This window comes from Topomyia yanbarensis, chromosome 2, assembly GCF_030247195.1.
Source record: "Topomyia yanbarensis strain Yona2022 chromosome 2, ASM3024719v1, whole genome shotgun sequence".
Taxonomy (NCBI): domain Eukaryota; kingdom Metazoa; phylum Arthropoda; class Insecta; order Diptera; family Culicidae; genus Topomyia; species Topomyia yanbarensis.
The window spans coordinates 371,735,409-371,754,710 of NC_080671.1; the positions used below are offsets into that span (position 1 = coordinate 371,735,409).

At 35.9% G+C, this 19,302-nt stretch overlaps 1 protein-coding gene across 2 annotated transcripts in view; it reads right to left on the reverse strand.

Annotated features, from left to right (window-relative positions):
- The window catches only part of LOC131684533 (organic cation transporter protein), a 64,662-nt gene that overhangs the window by 39,360 nt on the left and 6,000 nt on the right, over positions 1-19,302 (reverse strand). The window contains exon 1 of one of the 2 annotated variants that reach the window (XM_058967503.1): positions 8,330-8,405. The exons of the other annotated variant lie outside the window; for it this stretch is intronic. The gene's annotated coding sequence lies outside the window, so the exon portion shown is untranslated. Of the gene's footprint in view, positions 1-8,329; positions 8,406-19,302 lie in introns of those variants that run through there. 2 annotated transcript variants of the gene reach the window in all.

The following is a 19,302-nucleotide window of genomic DNA, read 5'->3' on the forward strand; positions in this document are numbered from 1 at the left end:
CTTCTGTGTTTGGCTATCCGAGACATCACTCGGTACCTGCCAGTTGCTTTATGCGTTCACATATGTTGTGTGAATTGTTTGGATTTAATGTCGCGCCAATTTGGTGTTTGTTTTGATATTTAGTCTAACTGATAGCAAGTTGGTGTCAGTTACTGACGAGTAGAACACGAAACATTCAAATCCAACTTTTCCAAGTTAGGTTTTGTGCTCTCACGCGGTTTCAAAAAAAAATGTCACAGTATCTTATGGTTAGATGAAACAAAGTTGTAATATGGATGGATTTGGTAGGAAACGATTGGTTCGAGTTTCAATTAATTCCGAATGTTACAATACATTCAATCATAGAGGAAAGAGTATAATGGTTGATGGTTGCTTCTTTTGGTACGGAGTTGGTCCAATTTGCCGAATTAAAGGAATTATGGACAAATATTTTTATGCTGAGGTCCTTAGAGGTACAACTCTTCCGTATGCTGAATGATGCTTCACTTACTTATCGAAGGAAAAGGATTCATCACACTCTTCCATAGGCGTCGCGGAGTTGGAGATTAAGAAAAGGTAAGGTGTAGGTTTCGCCCCCCAAGCAAGCGATGTGACCTGTGCTAGATTCCATTTTTTTCTTTTTTATGTTAATAAACTTGAGCGATTCGTAGTACCTCTGCCTAAGCTCGACTCCTGCCAACAGAAGGCAAAAGATTAGTCCGTAAGTTTTTAAACCTGTTTCGAATGACCTCTTCTAGTTATCTGATCCTTGCTCTCACTTGAGTACTATGGCTCTAAAATTTTCATAACTTTCCCTACTTAGTAATCTCTAGCTAATTGAATGTCGTTAGAAAGTACTTGTTTAGTTAGTCTTTAAGTATATTGTCGCTCGAGAAAGAAAAGGTATTGGTTAATTTTTGAGTTCCTGTAAACTCCGGGCAACCGGCTACCGATAGTAACCTATGTTTTCTAAACAAACGTAATTTGAACTCCAAAAAGCCGGTCGTAGGAGGGCTGCCTAGAAAAGCTAGTCTCATCTGCGGAATTGACCTGATCACAGCAAGCGATATTGAAACAGTATTTACAAATTTGATTATTACAATCAAAAATGCATTACAAAGTCACAAGTCGTGTTCGTGATGTAGTTCACAAAACAAGATACAGCGAATCAGTCACACTTTTATGATCCAGTTCATACTGTCACGTTACTCCAAGTAAAAAGTCTGATAGTAATTGAAAAATAACACATCACTATAGAAAGAATTGAAATTGCGAATATCATAATAAAACTGATAATATTATGAACATGAGTTACATTACTCCACGTGTCCAATTCGAAAGTGAGCTCAAGAATAAAATATCACGATAACGTGCATATAAATTACGAAAACTGAGCCGAGATCCTGAAATCATGAACATACATCACTTTACTTTACATCATGAACACAAATCACTCTACTTGTGAGTAAAATATCACGATAACGTGAATAGCTATTACAGAAATCGAGACTATCCTGGGGTCATGAACATAAATCATACTACTCTGCCAGAAAAATTTAATATGACTCCTGAAATAAATACCACGATTAAGTGAATGTAAAATACGAAAGTCGCTACAATGCTCGTGAAATCACGAACATCGTTTAAATGTCGATTCTTTTAGTTGATATGCTTTATACAAACCAGTGTATCCCCAAATTATAAACAAGAATAATTATTCTTAACAAATTAATTTATTCAGTCTAACTTCTGACCTCGCACAAAACAGAAGTAAAAAAAAATCGCTACGCCATAGCAGGCTATAGGCAGCAGTGAATCAAGCTAGCTATTGTTCTATATCAGTGCACATACAAATTGTATCGTTGCCCCCGGCTGCGGAGCGAAATGAGTTTGCCAAATGAAACAAAAGTGACTGTGCTACAGGATAACACGATTTCGATCAACTTTAATAAAACTCGTGTTAGACCCACAGTTCAGGAAGTGGAACAATTAGTTAAAGTGAAAATGGAGCTTAATCTCGCTGAAGTTACGCACATTCAGCTACATCACGTAAAAAATTGTGTTTTGATCACGTTTAGAAGCTTAGCACAGGCCAAAAACTTCATTGCACAGAACAACATGCAACACGAGGTCAAATTTAATAACACCAGAATCAAGATCCCCGTGCATATGGAAAACGACATGGTGGACGTGTGTATCCATGATTTGGCCCCGCGCACTAAGGAAGATTACATCAAACGAATCATGTCGCAATATGGAGAAGTAGAATCTATTACGAGTGACACCTGGAGAATTTTTTTCAACGGCATTACCAACGGCGTTCGTAGTGTAAGAATGCGAGTGACTAAACCAATACCTTCTTACATGACTATCGAATGCAAATCACCGAAGGATGGCGTGACCTATAAGCAAACAACGCTAATCACATATCCCGGGCAGACCCCAATATGCAAATTCTGTAACCATACAGCCCACTACGGAAAAACATGCGCCGAAGCAACTAGTCAAAACTTATCTACTACAGCCAACAAGCCTAACAAGCAGCCACCGACACCTTCAGATAAATCAAAAACAACGATCCAATTAACCAATAATGCAACGACCACGACAACCGCTCCCAAACCAACAACTAGCATCGCCATTAAAGAAGCAAATGCCGATGAAGACGGATTTACAACAGCGACCCGTAAGAACAAGAAACAAATAAGAACATCTGATCGTGAACAGCAAGAGAGCAGTACCGATGACGACATGGACGGGAACGATAACGCGAGAGAAGGCAGACTGAATGACCCCCAAGCGGCTTCACCGCCATGGAAAAGGATCTCAACACGCAACAGCAAACTGCGTCAACAAGATCTGGCAGACCGACATTCTTAGATATTTATTTTTATTTTTACTTATTGTAAAAAAAATTAAAAAACCCACGGCTCAGTTGTGCTAACGCATTAAGCCGTTTCAAATAAAACTTTAGATTAAAAAAAAATTTATTAATTAATAACAAAAAAAATAATTAATTAATAACAAAAAACTAAACATGTTCAACGAATAACCACAGACCCCCAACCAAACGTTGGAATGTAACGCCGTGTATATTTATGACGCGATCTAGTTTTTCGAAAACATAAATATTTTCATGAATACGGGGTTTATTATCCATAATTTCAGGAATTGATCACGATTTTCGTTAAGCTTTCAGTTCACGAAATTGTGATGTTTTGTTCATAAATTCATAAACGAATTTTTGCCTCCATCATATAGATGCAATATAGAAGATAGGTTATGCAATCGCTCTAAAAACCGTCAACCTAATCCCGGCCGAATGTCATATGCCATTCGACTCAGTTCGTCGAGATCGGAAAACGTCTGTGTGTATGTATGTGTGCATGTGGAAAAAAATGTCACCTCTGTTTCTCAGAGATGGCTGGACCGATTTGCACAAACTTAGTATCAAATGAAAGGCAGTACCGTCTTTACGCATGGGCACACTGGGCCAGGGCCAGGGGCCCCGGGATTTTAGGGGCCCCCAACTTAGGGTTAATTAGAATCATTCTGAAGGCTTTGTTCCAAAAAAAAAATAGTAGCATTCAATTGTTTGCAACTCTATAGCGTGTAATGGATTAGTTGTTCGTATTCGCACATTGCACCTTAACCCATGTGCCATGTCACATTTTAAGGGCATCAGACAATTAAACGAAGTTATGGTAGTGGCAGGAAACGAGGTACTGCATGACTAGGATGGTATTGGACCAATTCAAACGTCAGCCCAACATTTCGATTCAAGTTTCAATTATTTTGAGCAAAAACAAAGAAATGTTTTCTACAACATATGGAAAGTTCGAAAGACACCAACCGGGAGCGGCAACCAACAAGGTGGCAAAATTTTTACAAGAAAGCTGTACAGCAAGTGGAATAGAGAGATGTCGAAATTCGGTACACAATCCTTGTTTGGCAAGCGATCCGCGCATGTGGCCAATTTTCATTTCTTCATTACATCAGGGATTGTACACTTAATTTTTCTGCCGCATCTCAGCTTTTTTCGAATCTTTGGCCGAAATCTCAACAGCTGAGATCTCAGTAAACAATTTTTTTGAGATCTCAGTAAAAGTGACGTTTGATAGCTGATACTCGCAAAATATTTCACCGAAAATCAGCAAACAAATCTCACTTTGCTGAGATTTCAGTTTCTAAATTTGCTGACTACACAGCTGTTGGAAAATTGCCGATGCGAATTCAGTGTGTGTGAATGGACAAATCTACATGAAAACCTCTAAAAATGAATCCTGGACTTCTTTAGGTCTCAATATACTTTCGCAGCCAGATTGGGCATTCTCCACTACGCCGTCGTAATCTGGTACAATACCAATTATGTTATTTTTGTACGACAATCCGCCCTATCAAAAATATTTTAGGCCGTCAGAATCAGGAATCAGAATATACTGGCTCAAATGGAACGTATGCCGTAGGTAGTCGAGGATTTGTGCAGCATGCATTCGATGTGTTTCCTATTTCGACTGGTATTGAAATGATGTTTCCATTTTATATAATATTGCAGTCTAAGTAATATAGCATATGATTGTCGTCTTTGATGAGCTTCGGTGGTAGATGATTGCATCTCTGATTGTGCATGATCTCCTAAAAGTTGTGGTAATGAATTATTGACATGAATTGTGTTGCTCATATTAATTGGTTCGAGTAATTTCGATGTTTTGCTATGTTTATTTGTTTAAGTAACAATGAAGGTATTGAATATTTGTACTTTCGAAAGGTGAAAGAGCTAATTATTGTTATTGTTTTTTTTTTCCTTTGGTCTCTTTCTGTACTGAGTGCCTATCACCGACACCAGAGACTTGCTACTTAACTACTAGCGCCGTCTTTGAGATACTAATTCGTTAAATATGAAAATACTAACATTGCTTATAATGTACTTGTTTGCTATCTTCGCCTCACAGAACCGTTTAATACAAAAGAAAGCACAAAACTTCCGTCCGAATTTGTAACAAAAATCTACACCAACAATTTTTGCAGGAAGAGATACTATTTCAAAGAATCGTTCTATTTCTGCGGTGAAAATGCGAATATCTAAAATGGATGAACCTCTAATCGCACAATTTGATTTGACATAAAATCGATTGGTTTCAATGGCTGCAATATTCAATATTGTCATCTGTAAATGTAGTTGAATCATGATTGGAAAAATGTGGCTTTTTTATAAAGCTGGCAATTGACTTTATCCAGCTGCATCATATCAGGAACAGTAAGAAATTGAGAACAACATTATACGAATGTAACTTTTGTAAATCACGTAGTCGTCATCTATTAACAAATAGGATTTTATTGACTAAATATTGCTAAATATTTTTCCTAGATTGCCATAGTGTAAGGACAATTATTGAATGAATCGTCGACATAATAGTATTGACGTTTAACCCGCTTTACTCCATCATCCTTCATTATTGACGGAGGCACTCTTCAGTTTCAAACATCGTCTTAGACTTAGATCAATGAAGGTCAGATTATATCATATGGGGAATAAATAACGCAACTCTATACGCAGCTCACCTGAGTTCGAACTCCCACAACCGCATATAGTGTGTTAGGACATTTGCCAATTTCGGTCAAATTGGTCAGAAATGCTAATATCTTTTTAAGATCTATCAAAATTATCTTCCGTTTTTCGACCGTACCTGGACAATTACAATGATGGAAACATAAATTTTTTTCTCCATATATTTTGATTTCTATAGTATTTTTAATGCTTTCACATAGTTAAATAAATCTCAAAGTGGTGTTGATGGTTCCCTGATGCTGGGGATCATTTTTAGATCATCCTACTCTACAGCAATTTATACCTGTTGAATTATAGGGGCCCCTCAGTTCAGTTGTGCCCAGGGGCCCCGAGTGGTCTTAAGACGGCTCTGATGAAAAGTACAACCTTCCCATCGGCTGCTATTGAATTCTTTGTTGATTGGACTTCTGGTTCCGGAGTTACGGGTTGAAGAGAGCGACCACACAGCAAATTCCCATATAAACTGAAATGAAAAATTCTCAAAGGGGGAGTAAGGGAAAATTTCAAAATCGAATTTGCATTCTGGATGTCAAATGATTTGATGCAATTTCGAAAAAAAATTTTGGCACATTTTTGCCTTTCTCATATACAAAGGTTATGCAATCGCTCTAAAAATCATCAAGCCAAACCCGGCCCGGAGGGCCGAATGTAATATGCCATTCGACTCAGTTCGTCGAGATCGGAAAATGTTTTTTTTTGCTTGTATGGGCTTAGGTAGGAGTATGCAGTAAGGGGTTGTTATTTTCAAATTTAACTAGTTTAAAATTTCTTAACGGATCTTCCTCCTTGATTCGCCGCTGGTTTCAAGCGATGTTTCAGTTTCGACTCATAGTAGGTATCTCAAAATCGTGGTTGTCGATCCATTGCAAAATAAAACAGAATGTAAATCGGAAATCTTTGATGTTTCATTGAGTTCAACTAGAACTATCAGCTGCACTTTTCCAGTAATAAAATATTCCCTAACTCCGCCATTTTGCAATGTTTTTAAGGAAAATAAATATTCAAAAGGTTAGAACGTTTCTTCTCCTTTAAAAAAAAAACAAAAATGCACGCAAACAAGCCTCTTTTTTGTCTCCTAAACCAGTCCACCCCCTGAGTTGTACCTATTATTTAGGACAAAAAATTCTTTTGATAAAAGTCTGATTTCAAGCTTGTTCGAAGGGTATTCGTATAAACTATCTAAAGATATATAAAGTGTTTATCTATGTTGTCAATCGAATCAAACAAAATTAATAGCATTCTGTCTGGGTGGTAGGCTTTTCACTTGAAATTGGTTTCGATAAGATCGGTTCAGCCGTTGCTGACAAACACGAATAAGAGTTTGTCCATTAGAGTGGGACATGGTTATATGAAAAAAATAAAATTTGGCTCCGAGTAACTTTTTGGGTCTCATTTAGCTCCCAGAACAACTCTGCAAATTTTTAGCTCGATGGGTGATACTATATTTTTGCGCCCACGGTTTAAAGTTTACATGGGATTTCGTATGGAAAAATTGTCTTTTGCAAATTAATTCTTCCAAGAATCGCCCGTTATCTCCTAAAAATAAACAGACGTCTGATTTTTATAGGAAATTTGCCAAGGAAACAAAGTTTAGAAGACTGCAAAACGATCTGATGCTTGTGGAAAAAGTTATTAAGCAAAAACCGATTGATGCCCTGACGATTGATGAAAATTTCACTTTTCATAGCATCACTGCTTCTGACGGTTTTATTATATACAAATTTTTTAACTTTCTCTTATTATGTACAAAAGAAGCCTCAATTTATCCCTCAAAACCTTGCGAAGTTGCCAAATAGTACAGATAAACGATTTAGATACGTTAAGAGAGGATTAAAACAAAATTGCGTATAATTGGACAACCAACAGCAGTGGTGCTAGAAAAAATGAATATTTTATCAATCGTCAGAGGATCAATTGGTTTCTGCTTAATAACTTTTTTCTCAATCATCAGATCGTTTCGCGGTTTTCGAGACTTTTTTTCTTTGTTAAATTTCCTATACAAGCCACATAACGACTTATTTTTAGGAAGTAATGGGCGACTCCTGGAGGAATTATTTTGTTAAAGTTAACTTTCCCATACAAAATCCCATGTAAACTTTAAACAGTTGGCGCAAAAATATAGTTTCACCGATCGAGCTAAGAATTTGCACAATTGTTCTAGGACCCAAATGGTACCTAAAAAGTTGCTCGGAGCTGGAATCTATTTTTTGTCCCACCCTATTGTCCATTACATACACACACAAAAATTGCCCCAAATCGTCAAGCTGAGTCGATTGGTATATAAGACTCGGCCCTCTAGGTCTCGGATAAAATCTTGAAAGTATGTGCGAATTCTGCACATTTCTTTTATAGGAAATGTAAAAAAAATCCATTTTACCACATCGATTATTTTTATTTTTTGGTATATAGCAGGTAGTAAAACATATCGTTTGCACATTGCACTATGGTCTGAAAGCCGAATTTAGGGAGACAAAACTGCCAGCACCCAAACCGTTATCTTTAGATATATGGTATCTTCAAAAAACTTTCTTTGTTCATTTTGCCCGGCTATTTTAGGGTGGTTAGCGAGTTCAAAGTATCAACATCAACTGAAAAGAACCTGCTTAATGCTCTACAAAGTTATAAATTGTAATTTTGCTGAATAAACTAAGAAGGTGGATAGCACACTAGTTCACAAAAGAGTTTGATTTTCAACGTGAATTGTTCAAATGTTCTTATGAAATACAACAGTATCTTAACTCTCGATGACAAAGTTAATTATCTAGTATCTTGCGGTCTTACCACGACTTTCCCTACGGATTCCCAACAGCGCTGCAGCGGCCACGCGGGTGCTTATCACTGGTATTATGAGGTCAATTATTACTTAAACACTCTCCACTTACAACACACATACAGTACCATAGCAACTCTGGGAATTTTTCGTCTGATATCGTCATAACATGATGAACGCTTGGCAGACTTTTGATGATCTCAACGTTTGGCTCTAGTAAACTAGTATTTATTTCCTTATGCGGGTTCGAACGCTTTCCACGGTACTACGTTGACCCTTCTCACGCGTAAAATAAAATCAGCCACAACAATCCCTCGACTAACAGAACAACAAAAACGATCGATCTATCGAAACGTTAAAGACGTTTTGAGGAGAGACGATATCGCTCTTTATACGCAGAATCATCATGGTCTCCAGCGAATATAAACTAAAGCGCAATTTTCGATAAATGGCGCAGATATATTTTGAAGCTTGTTTAAATTTTGTCACATTTCATCTTAACGGCACTCTCCTCAACCATTTCATTTTTTGGTTTTTACGTCAATTAGCAGGCAAGTAAAAAGTTTTTTGGTTCAAGCTCTAATAGACAGGTAGGGTGATGAGCCCATTATCGCTATGTTTCTATTATCACGCTACCCATTTGAAGCCATTGGTTAGAACAGTGTCTGCCATCTTTGTTTAACGCATTTAGCGCAACAATAGGGGCACTCGATTCGTGTTTTCGTTGCGCTCAAACACAAGAATTTCACTGTTTTCAGCGCAAGTATGTTATTATCTTGGTACTTAACAACGAAGCAAAGCTGTTGATGCCAGTTTTTACGCATTCCATTGTTTGTAGGCCGAGTAATTAATGATTCAGTGAGGCGCCCTCCTTAGTATGGTGAAAATAGGCACTTCACCCTACTAACTGAATCCAACGACATACGAAAGAGTTCCTATTGACGTTGTTCGTTCTACGGCATTAAATAACGAATGACTTTAAAATGTCATAACCAACTGTTAATAGGTTGTGCTACGGCGAACATCTAATTCTTGTAATTTGGTATTAATGAAATTTGTGATTATAAATATTAGGTAACCGTTATTACTATGTATGAACTGTTGTATCTCTTTAGCCACACCCTTATTTTCCCTTCCCTATTCAATCATAAAACCGAATATTTTTTTCTGGGATTTGGAAAACAAAATACAATTTACTTGGAAATGCTGGGAACATAGAATAAAGATTTACACATGAGTAGCTAATAAACCTTTTAAACCAATTGTTTTTTGTGCAAAAAGACAAGTATTACGCAGTTCTCATTAGATGCCTGTTTGGTGTAATATAAATCATTGAATAATCTTGCACGTTGAAAACTTGTCACTCAGTGCCATCTTAATTCGTATAATTTTTCTAGGCATCTCTACTAAAATTTAAATTAAGATTGAGATGATATTAAAATCAGCTGCTCCAGTTGCTGTTTAAAATTGGAAGCCATGGTAAACCCTTTCATACCCAACTTTTTTTCTAGTGGATGTAGAGTTTCAAAACTATTTTTCCTTGAAAACGGTTGGATCAAGATACACGAAAAGCCTTTTTCCATAAAAATAGAAGTGTGCTACAGTGCAGTGCTAGAAGCTGCTAAATCTTTACCTTTCAATCCAATGCTCAATACAATTATCCTAGAATATTTACAGTAGTCCAATTGTATATGAAAAACGCAACCAAAGACAATCGAAATTGATAGGTTTTATCAGCTTTCAATAATATTGCACCATAACAAAGATACATGAAAAATCCATTTGCCGTCGTCAACGTAAACTGTCCCTGGCAGCACTGCTCCATCGGAATCCAATCAGACTAGTTGCAATAACTTCCGTTCTAGACCTGATACTTGTATCTTTTGGTGTTCAAATGAAAGGTAATAATCATATTTATTAGCTTTGTGAGCAAATCTTGTCTAAATCAAAAGTTATAGCTGTTTAAAAACGTTATTGTCCACAAACAACATATGCATGGAGGTGTTAAGCACCTCAAATCTTCGATGAAGAAATTCACCTTCCTCAGGGTATTTTCTTGTACATTATATGAGGTGCATTGGGTCAGTGAAAAGCTCTGGAAATTATCTCCAGATTAAACTATTAAACTGGTATAACTGTATTGAAAACAACACGTTACGCAATTTTGTTGATTTAAGACACAAGACTTCGAAGATCAATTTCTAAATTGTAAACTTGTATTTTAGCAATTCTTGCACGAATGCTACTATTTTGCTACTCGCTGAGAAATTTTAAATTAGTTTCAACTTTACATTGGTTTCAAACTCAAAATCATAAGTATGAGGCCAAATTACGCAGTAATTCTATCAGTGCAAGAAGTATTCATTAAAACTAAAGTATTTTGTTAAAAATCTTATCATCTAAAGAAATAGTTCGGGCTTACGATTTTCTATCATCGGTTCCGGCACGGCTTCTGATTTTCACGATTTATTATTTGCATCCAAATGGAAAGGAAAACCATTGATTAAAGGAGCTGTTATGATGATAGCAATTTTAAAATACTAATACAATTAATTAATTTCTCTTCGGAATGGCTTCGGATATTCGAAACCATTCATCCGGCCAATTTATAGATATATAAATTATTTGAGATTACCGCGGGAACCTCATAATAAAAATAGATAATCTGACAATCAGCGTATGAAGCAGATAACATTTCCAATATTGAATATGCCATCTGATTTCAATTGATTGCTGGATTGTCACAATTTGATAAATCTTTGAGTAGTGGCACCCCACGCGAATTTTTCTTATCACTGTGGCCACACCACACGGAACGTGTGCACTGAAATATTATATTTTCATTTAGCTACACGATGATGATTTACGATAAAAATTATATAATTAGCTAACAATCATATCAGCGAATTTGACTTCAAAAGCTAAGCGTTTGTCACAGCTTCACAGAATGGTTTTGCCTTTCTCTATTAATTAACACCATGAAATCACTTCACGGTAAGACCACAGAGTAGAGTACATTTGCTCCAAAAGTCATAAAATACATGTTCGAACAAAAGTATTGACAACACCAGGGGCGGCGAAAAACTTTACGCCCGAGTGGGTAGAAAGCATAGGATGAGGGGTCCATTAGTAACAATTTTTCCCTTTTCGCAATGCACACGCTTACATTACATTCACATTAAATCACGTTCGTTTATGCAAATGGAATTGTGGTACATCGATGTCTTCAAATGTGTGTAGTGCGAGATACATGCGTTGCGCATCTAAATTTTTTGAAATGGTTCAAAATTTCGAGTGGGTAATTACCCACTCGGTTATTTTCGGTATGGGTCGTACTACCCACGCTTTCCGCCGGCCCTAGACAACACCAATACTAATTGAAATTAGAGTAGCAAAGACGATTTCCTATTTTAGTATTATAAGGCCTCAAAGTCAATAAAGAAGCTTTGTTTGTGCCAATTTTAATGGTGAAATATAGAGAAATTGCCGAAAAAATCCGAGTAGATGAATGAATGGCTCTAACATGGGTAAACTAAGTTCTATATTATTTGTTTTATTATTCTTATTTAAAAGTACAAGAAAATTTTATTTGTGTAACATATGGCGTTTGTTCTGAATGGTAGTATGTGTAATTTTATGTCATTGTATGTTTTATGTAAAATTAAACGGAACACGGTAATGTTTCGTCACTGGCCCGTAGCCAGGATTTTGTTTCGGGAGGGGCTTAAAAATTATTGCATAAATGTATTAATTCTGATGATTTGAGATAGTCACTGGAAACTGAGCGTAATTATGAAAAGTGAAAACTATTCCAAAACTAAGCAAATAAACACTAAAAAACCCTAAAGGTATGTTGTCTGTTACAAGAAAGGCTATAGTGCATCGACGGATTTGATTATTATTAATTTATAAATTTCTCTAGTTACAAAAATGAATATTCAAGAGTTCAAAGTATTTAGGGCTGCTTGAAAATGCTACGCATTCTAGATTACACGTTTACAAGGTGTAGAAGATGCTAAATTGGAATGAGTAGAAAAATATCCATATACCCGTCTCACGAAACTTTACACGCATTTGCTAATCAGGAGAACGAAACCAACGTCAAGGTTATCTCCATGGATAGGAAGATATCAATGTGAAATCCAAGTTTTACGGTTGCAAAGGATGTCCGCCCAAAGTAAATGTCGGAATTTGCTTCAAATCTTCTGATAAGGCAGGCGATTTGTAGATGCGGAAAACAGATTTCACTCCTATTTTCATGATCAGGCGTCTTGCTACTATTACTAGTTCTGTGACTTCATCCGAAGTTTGCGTTAACTCAACTTTATGAAATTTTTAATTTAAATGATACTGATTATGTCGTAATCATAACAATCCTGAGAAAAACACATGTTTTGCCTTTCTCATATAGAAAGTTTATGCAATCACTCTAAAAATTGTCAACCTAATCCCGGCCGAGTGTCATATGCCATTCGACTCAGTTCGTAGAGATCGGAAAATGTCTGTGTGTATGTAAGTGTGAGTGTATGTGTGTAAGTGGAAAAAAAATGTCACCTGTGTTTCTCAGAGATGGCTGGACAGAGATGGCACAAACTTAGTCTCAAATGAAAGGTACAACCTTCCCATCGGCCGCTATTGATTTTTTTATTGATTGGACTTCCGGTTCCGGAGTTACGGGTTGAAGAGTGCAACTACACAGTAAATTCCCATATAAACTGAAATGAAAAATTCTCAAAGGGGGGAGTAAGGGAAAATTTCAAAATCGAATTTGCATTTTAGATGCCAAATGACTTTAAAATGCATGAAACGTTGAGATTTGATGAAACCTCGAAAAAAAATTTTTGACAAAAATTGACTTTTTTGGACTGGCATATTTTGCCTTTTTCATATAGAACGGTTATGCAATCACTCTAAAAATCGTCAACCTAATTTTTTTGACCTATAAAGGCTTAGGTAGGAGTATGCAATGAGGGGTTGCTACTTTAAAATTAAAACTATTTTAAAATTTCTTAACGCGTTGAAAATTTTCGGCAGGGCCCGGACCCCCCGGATCTTCCTCCTTAATCCGCCATGCCATGGAATCGTAGTTTGGACAAATGAGAAAGACACAATTGCACCACTAGGTGGATTAAATCAGGTTTTTTTTTCATTTTACTTTCGTGGAGAATGGGTTTAAGACTGTCTTCGACAATATTATCAGGCAAGTGAGAATAACTATCTATTTATTTAGCTATTTAAGTAGATTCTTATTAGATACTTTTTATATCATTGGACTTACGAATTAAAAATATCGTAGACTGATTTTCCTAGATCCCTGAAACTATAGTAAAAGTCAAAATGTAAAGTGAGTGCAAAAAACTGCTGACTTCACTACAAAGCAAGAATAAGAACCTTAGCTTTATTGAATTTCAGCGATCTTGCAAAACCGTTGGAACTTGAGATTACCCAAATTAAGTAAATATTAATTGTTAATATTATTGAACATTTGAAGGTTTAATTTCGGAATTCATGGGTTTTTGGACAATGTAAAATATATATATTTCAATGATTTAATCTACTAATGGAAACTACCCAGAATTTAATCTACTGAGCGAAACTGCTCAGAACTTGTTCACTAATCGAAAGAAAATTAGTTAGCACTGATTAACGAATGCTTCTAATTAACGTAAAATTTGGTAAATATAACATTGATGACACCACCAAAATAACTAGAAACTTTAAACTTATAAGCTGAATAATTTCAGCATCACTTGCTTCCGACACATGAAAGAGAACACATTGCACTTACATCTAATTTGCCGAAGAGGCTTTCTTTCAGAGTTGTCTGTTTTTAAATTACAGCAAATTATCCGTTTCCTGTGAAACTTTAGCGAAACTTTTTGTCAATTCGTTAAACAAATATGTGGACGCTCATCTGCTCAGTAATTGGTTTGTTTTTGAATACAAAAAATAGCTCTTGATTTTTTTACAATCATCATCAAATTTGAAAGAGATATATAACTTCTTGAAGAAAGTTGTAATATTTGTCTGATTATAGGTTTGTTTTACCACTATTTGGGAAAAAGTTTCAATTAAAGTTTTTGCACCTAACGCATCAAAGTTGAACGGATAACAAAGACGAAATGAGAAGATCAGAGCGCAATTCCGAAAGCACTCGTGGTGAGTGTATAAAAGATAAAAGATAGAAGAGTGATCTTGAATCGATTTCGATTGGTTGATTTTTTTCTCTCTTTTCTCTCTTATTTAAGATTATATCTCTCATTTTATTCCATGACGAGCAAAAACAGAACGAAAGACAGTCACATACTGAAGACATGAAATCGAAACACTTATCCAAACTTATTGGCTTATAGAATCAATCAGTCCCAACATTTTAGCCGCCCTTCGTGATTGGCTATTGTTTTACCACTTTTTGACCCGTCCACTTTTAAAAGAATTTTCTTCTACACGTTTTTTGCAGATATCACGGATTTATGGATTAACAGTGTATTAGTACGGAACGAATTACTCGTAAAATGAAATGAAGCGTCAATAAAAATGGTATTGCGTTAAAATGACGCGGCTGAACCGTTCTCAGACAAATTGAAATACTTTTTGTGTAGCACAGTACAGAGTGCACAGTGTGCCCTGACCTAATACAGAAATTCAAAATTGTGTGTAATTCAAAAACTTATCGTTGTTCATTTCTATCTCGCTATTGTACATTTCCGTGTCATCATCGTAGTTGCTGTCTTCATGTTCGCGAATATCTGATTTCTTCCTTGCTTCTCGCCCTCAATAATTGCCCTTCCGAATGGATTCCATTTCTCCCAAATGTGACAATAATCTGCGAGTATGCGGTATCCGATCTTGTAGCGGAACATTGATTTTCTCATCGTCCATATATAGTAGGATTTTAATTATAGCATTCTCACACACAACCATGTGTTTTAAGTTGATCGAAATGAATGGTTTCGTCTGTGCTAATTTGTTGAGCGCTAAATGCCTGATATGGTAGAACTGGATAAAGGCGGCTTCCGAAAGCCTAACCTCCATTTACACCTTCAGTAAATGTTCCACATTATGAATGCTCGGTCCTATGCGAATCATCAATAATTTTATAATCACCGTATTTGGCTGGAGCAACACTTCTTGCTTCTGCTACTCACTGATCTCGATAGATTACTACAGCAACAATTATAGTAACAGTTTATTTTATTCTTCAGACAAGGCACACAATATAAAAGTTACTATTTTTGTCGTTCGCTTCGCACTGGCTCGAGCAAAAGCATAAAGTACACTGAATTTCGTGACCATTGCCTTTGGTGGTTATAAATAGCTTTCTTCAACTTTTTCTCAATAATTTGTTTAAACCAAATCAGCAACAAATTTTGTTAAAAGTAGCCGGTTTTGTAAATTTATTTTTGAAAAATTTCGGGAGAAGCTTTAGCCCCTAGCCCCCTGGTTACGTGTCTGTAATCGTCATTTCGTCATTTCGTGAATTACGGTTTGTTAAATTGTGTCATGTTTGCAATTACGTCAATGATAAAATTCATATTTTTTGGTATGTAGTAAATACCATGTAATTTAACTAGTATGTTGTTATATCTGTCATAAGTGCGGAGCCTCCAAGATCCTGGCCCAATGTGCCCATGAATAGAAACAGTCAAAATTATAATTTTCATACAAATGGTAAATTACAAAAGAGAGTTAAACGTAACCATTAATTTGCACATAATTTGTTGAGGGTTTAGACTACAAGCATCCATTGAAATTTTTATGCTAAAACGACATTCAATTAGCAAGGTAATGATAGATATGAATTATCTTAATCTTAATACTCAAGGAAGAGAATTCGGGGGTGGATACCAAGAAAGTTAAAAATACAAAACAGTAACAAAGTTTGCTGCATGGGACACTAATCCCGCACTGCGTATAATTTCTTAAACGTTCGAGTGAACTAGTCCCATTTCCTTCAATTTCCAATAGTTTAACATTATTTTTACACACACTTTATTGCGATTTTTATAGTCATTATTTGATTCATTGATTCAAATTGATACTATTAAATTACTTGCGATCATCTGTTCAAATCCTGTATCTCATATATCACTTAACATGATTATCTTCATCACATGCTACGGAAGACAGATTATCGAGATTGCCAACCGTAATCGTGCCTCCCACAAGTAAGGGGTCAAGTAATTGATAATGCATTCAAGATTAGATTGAATAACCAAGACAAGTCACGCGATGAACTAAATACTTTCACTAGCGCATCTTACACCCAAGTTCACGACCAGCCTGTACACAGTAGCAACTAGCAGCCTGTTGACAGTTGTATATGCTATCTTTGCTCTACGGAAACCACATAGTATGTGTACAGAAAATACCTGGCAATCTGCTACTCTATCACACGCAATTTGTTTACGACTGGGCCTCGTTTGTCTAGTTCCGACTAACTGTACGGCTAATGGTGATATAGTCGAGCATGTCGAAACTGCAATTGATGCATTCAACGAAAGCTACCTGGTTGTTGAATTACATCTCGACAACTTCAGTGCATCTCTGAATCGGACCAGAGCGTTTATCTTTATTGCACTAGCTCAATTACAGTTTTGTATTGTTTAAATTGTCTAGAGCTAACATATTTCATCAAACAAAACCTACCTATACCTACCGGTCCCACCAGGAAGCGTTGTTTTATTTACGTCCATTCAAAGAGTAAGTGATTGTGTTATTCATGAGATGTCCGTTGTTATCATACTCAACCGAAATTTGAAAATATGTGACCCTGAAGTTTCGCTATCGCTTCATGATGGAAAAAATCACGCCAATATGTCAGTTAAAAATGAAAACATTATATATTGTAATTAAATTTGAATGTATCAACCTAATAGTGACTTGGGACGTTTCTTACAACTATAAACACATTTACTTTATGTTACGTTAATCAATGTGCATTATTTTCAGGTGTTTTTAGGATATAAGCCCCGACTCATCTAGAAAATAACTTTGTGATTTCTGTTACGTTTACATATTTTCAAATTGTTGCTATGTTTTAATTTTGTTGGTTATTTTCGGCAAATTTGAAACTAAGAGAAACAAAAGCAATGAAATTGAAAGACGGATAGGTATTCTAGAGCGAATCAGTTATAAACTTAGAACGGAAAACTAGGACTAGGCAGGCTCATATGGACATGATCGAAAGGAAATGTGAAGAATTATTTGCCTTCTGCTAAGTAGGAGTTGGGCGTTGCACCCAAGTCTACCGCATGGTCTATGGTAGAACATAACTCATCATCATGTTTTACCGCCGACGCCTAGTCCTAGCTCTCCGTTCTAAGTTTACAACTGATTCGCTCTAGAATACCTATCCGTCTTTCAATTTCATTGCTTTCGTTTCTCTTAGTCTCAAATTTGCCGAAAATAACCAACAAAATTGATACAGTAAATTTTTAAATTATAATCATCCTGACGACGCCAGTAGTTGAGTAGTAAGTGTTACCACCACTCACCCCAGTGGGTCTGGGTTCAATCCCTGTCGAGGTCGTTGAGATTTTCTGAGGTGAAAAATCTGTGGTCACGTCTTACTTCGTAAAGGAAGTACAGCCGTTGGCCCCGGTTCATATGTTAATGAGCCTATTTCTAGGGTCCAGATGGTGTTGTGATCTCTTTGGCGTCGATGATTGGCTCTTAGTTTCGACAGAGGTCTGCAGTATATGTATACTTCAATAAATATCGCTTATTGCTTATCTTTTTATTACTCATCACTTTTTTTTATAAATATCGACCTGACTGAACCATGGGTCTTTGTTATGTTTTCAATATGTGCAATCGAGTATCCCTGATTCCATTCATCTGAAATCACAAAGCGGACCATTTTGTATGCTGTGCTGAATAGAATACTAGTCGGAGAAACATACAAAAATATTTCAGTTTGCTTATATAAGGAAACTAATAAACTTTTTTCTGAGAGAACTAACACTGTTGAGCATTGTCTTTTAAAACTAGGCAGTTGCCCTATATGCTAAGAGGCAAGAAGCCCATGTAAACAATCCGGAATATATTTAAAAAAATTAAGTTTTTATTCAAAGTATTTCTTGAAGTGAATAACTGGCTCTTTGAAAACTAATCCAAAACATTAAACAAGTATAAACCTCGCGAGGCACCCACAGCAATTAATCAAACAGGACTGCCATGAATAATAATAAAATTTGCTTGTTTTGAAGTCGTCTACTTTTTTGCTTAATGATTATATTAACATTAATTGGTTAAAGTAGCGCTTTTCGGGAATTTATTTTCAATGCGACCCAGTTTTCCATACCAATTTCCATATATTCTTTATAATTTAAATTTAAATCTTTATAAATTTAAATTTAAATTTTTAACAGTTACCTTAGGCTGAATCGGACGGGTCTGGTGGAGCAGGTATTCAGATGGCAGTACGACTATTCCACCACACATTATATATTTAACCCTTTATAAGGCAATGGGAACTATATTGCCACCTTTTCGTTTCGTTCATAACTTTATAAGGCAATGGCAACTATATTGCCACCTTTTCGTTTCGTTCATAACGCAGAAATATGAAGTGAGAAGTGTTCCAATCTTATGAAATCTACTTGTTGGAGTCTGGCAACTCTTCTTATTACTTTTTATTGAGATACAGTGAAAAGTGTCAGATTGGTGAAGAGTTTTTTGAAAAAAAAATACGGCGATTTCCTTTTGGATAATAAAATTAGCTCGATTTTGAAAAAAATACTCTAGACCCTATAAGTTGGTGGTGCAAATTTGTAAAAACAACTATTGTTAATCAGGTAATAACCAGTAACGCACCTTAAATTCTTTCTGAATTTCCGATCCAGCTCGATTTGTCTTTATATTTCCATCAATCTCGTTGGAAATACATCAACCATTACGAAGACTGATACAACGTTTTTCATTGTTTTGCCATTCTCAAAACAAAAATCATTATAATGGAAAAATCGTGATTAAAGCAACA